Source organism: Arachis duranensis, chromosome 6 (genome assembly GCF_000817695.3).
Source record: "Arachis duranensis cultivar V14167 chromosome 6, aradu.V14167.gnm2.J7QH, whole genome shotgun sequence".
NCBI classification, from domain to species: Eukaryota; Viridiplantae; Streptophyta; class Magnoliopsida; order Fabales; family Fabaceae; genus Arachis; species Arachis duranensis.
The window spans coordinates 36,373,781-36,377,368 of record NC_029777.3 but is presented as its reverse complement, the minus strand read 5'-3'; positions in this window follow the sequence as shown (position 1 = coordinate 36,377,368).

Sequence of the window (3,588 nt, the reverse complement as noted above, 5' to 3'; positions counted from 1 at the left end):
ACATTAATTTTTTGTTACAAAACAATTAGAGTTTTTGAAACAAAAAGTTTTTTTGTTACAAAACAATTGGAGTTTTTGAAACAAAAATAAAAATTATTACAAAATGTTTTGAATTTTTGCAACTTATTTTTTTTATTACAAATTATTACAATATTTTGTAACAAAACATTATATCGTTACAAAAACTAACATAATTTGTAACAAAATAAAACAGATTGTTATAAAATATTATCATGTTTTGTAACAACTTATAATGTTGTTACAAAATATTATTCTTTTGTAATAATAAAAAATTGTTATTACAAAATATTATTTTTTTTGTAATAATTTTAAATTTGTTACAAATTTTTTTGTTACAAATGTTCTATTTTCTTGTAGTGTAATCACAAAAGACATTCAAATGATTGTTGCTTCTATCTAGCTCAGTTTATGAAATATTTTTCTTTATGTTCCTTCCTTGAAACAAGCTTTTCATTCTTTTCTTAGCTTAACATTTTGGGTGCTTTGCACCATGTGTTGAAAGCTACAACTCTAAATGCTTTGTTTTCAAGTATTACCACTTGATACATAAGCACCACAAGCATTTAATTAGAGGACTCTTTATGCTCATTTGTTTCTTTTCTTTATTCTCTAATCATTGATGCTCAGAACCATGAGCTTTGAGGGAATGCTTTTGCACTTAAGCCTAGCCTTGACTCTAAGTGTTTTGTTTTCAAGCTTTTTGCTTGATACATAAACACCACAAGTACTTAACAAATGAATTGTCATTGGTACTCAAAGCCTTCAGCTTTCTCATTCTTTCCCTTTTCTTTTTCTTGCCTTGGTTGTATTTGCTTCTTCAAGGTTTTCATGATTTCAAAAATTTCATAAAATGTCCTAGATGAAAACTTCAATTAAACAAATTCAAATGCAATTGAGCAACAATAATCATGCTAGCCTTCCAATACTTATATGCCCATGCTAAGTTCTTCTTTAATGACCTTGTTTGTTTATGATCATGAAACTAAATTGCTTTTGAACTCACAAAACTCAAGATGGTAGTCATAATGTCATAGCACATGTTACAATTTCAGCAATCAAGCTATGCTTATTCACAACACACATGTATAAAAAGGAAATAGAAGACAATCATGCAATCTAAATGTATTGAAAATAAGTAAGAGGAAAAGGAACTTTACCACCTTGTAGTTTATCTTTATTGTTGTTGTCACTTTCCTCCTATTCTTTCCCTTCCCACACCAAACTTAGAATGATTGCTTGTCCTCAAGCAACAAATAAAATAATGGTGATGGGCCTATGATAGTTCATGAATGTCTTAGGACAATAAAATGTGAGTAATACATGTGGTTAAGCAAGAAAAATTAATGATAAAATGAAGGCACAAGAAGTAAACAGAGGTAATATGGTTGCATTAATAAGGGGTGTGCATGGTACATAGCATGAAAGATAAGTGGCAACACCAAACTTAATATGACACTTTCATTTTAGCATGATGCAAGTACCCAATGAAGATTGAAAATCAAATTTGTTGCATGACAACACCAAACTTAGAATGCAATCATATGCCAAATTATTGAAAATAAATAAAACAAAGAAAGGAAATATTACCTATGGTTGGGTTGCCTCCCAACAAGCGCTCTTTTAATGTCATTAGCTTGACATGTTGTTATCAACTTTCTTCCTCTTCTTCCAGTTGATTAATAGAAATGACCTCAGAGGAGTAGAGGAGAAGCTTGATGCCCCCTGTTTTGAGTGCCTCCCAGCAAGCTTTCTTTTGTTGTTAGCTTGATTTGCTTTGCTTGCTGGGGTAGGGATCGGATTGTTTGTAGTTGACCTTCTCTTTTTCATGAATGTTGTCCTTCTTATCTTGGTCACAATCCTTATTCCAGTGCTTTGGTTGATTGCCTTCACTTCTTTGTTTTTAGAACTTGGGTGTTGTGAGATGGGTGGAGTATCCTCTTTATCAAGAACTTCTTAGAATGATGGCTCTCTTGGTACAAAGATCTCTTCTTCTTGCTCTACCAATTCCTTATTTTCACCCATATTAGGCACTTCTCCACTCCTTAGACTGACGGCATAATATTCTTCCCCTTGCCAAGGGAAGTCATTAGTTGGTTCATCAACAAAATGTTGTGCCAATTGTCTCATTTGCTCTTCTTGATTTCTCCTTGAGATTTCCATATCTTCAATCACCTCTCTTATATTTTGCCTTAAAAACTCACTAAGTTGGGCAATGAAGAGATATTTCTTGGAGAGTTCTTCCATCGTAAATTCTAGAAGATTTTGTGGATGTGCATAGGTTAGACAATTATGGGATGATAGTCCTTGAAGAATAGGGTATGCAGCATTAAAATTCCTTCCAAAGCCAAAATTTCTATAGTTATCATAACAATATGAACTATTTTGTGGCTCTGGGAGGTGTTCTATTTTATTTGATTGCTCATACTCTATCATTCTTTGGTGATATTCCCAGCCACCATTAGAAAAATGACTAGAATCATTTTGTGATAGTGGGCAATATCCCATATGACATGATTGATCAAAATGTGAGGTAAAATCCATTCTTACTTGTATAATGCTTTGTCTCAAACAATAGTCACCAAAAGAAATTGGAATCCCATTGTCACAAATGAGGGATTCTTAGTGAGGCAATAACACAAACACCTTAGTAGCAAGAGAAAATTAGAAGAAATTAAATGACAAAAACCAAAAAAGAAAGAAAAAAATGTCTAATCTAGGTAATCAACCAATCGGTAGTTTGTTAATCATAATTAATCCCCGGCAATGGTGCCATAAAACTTGATGACCCGGATTCACTATCCACATATAAACTGAATCCGTTCTTTGGCAAGCGCACTAAATTATCGTCAAGTAATAACCCACAATGGAGTGGGATTGTATCCACAGAGATTAATTGGATTAAGCAAGCAATAGTTGATTAATTATCCTAGTTAGACAAGCACAATTGGAAAGATAATCAACAAGGAAATGTAAATGACATGAAAGTAGAGGAAAGTAATAAAGTGCAAGAAAGTAAATGGCAAGGAAAGTAAAGTACAAGAAAGTAAAGTGCTGAAAATGTAAAGTGCAGAAAATGTAAATAATCATAAAGTAAGTAAAAGAAATAAAGATAAAATAAGCATGGGATCAAGAGATATTGCATTCTCTGGGTTAATTGATTTTATCTCATCTTCAATCATGCAACTCATTGACCTCTTGGCAATCATGATTGATTAAGCCCTAATCCCTTGGTAACTCAATCTTGCAGATCTTGATCAATAGCCAATTCCTTGGCCTAATTGCTCATGAAGAGAGATATGCTTGGTCCATTTGAAGAAGAAGAGGTCAGACTTGCAGTAACGTCGTTTGCTCCCTGTGTTTTTGGGGTCAATATCTTCATCAATTCCAGTGTCCATCATAAAGTGTTATATATGGTTGGAAAGCCCTGGATGTCTACTTTCTAATGGCATTAGAATCATCCCATTTGAAGTTGTGTAACTCAAGATATATTCATTTAAATGAGAGGAGGTTGGTGGACGAAATTGTGATCAATACTTTTCACAACTCAAATAATCCCCGGTGATGAAC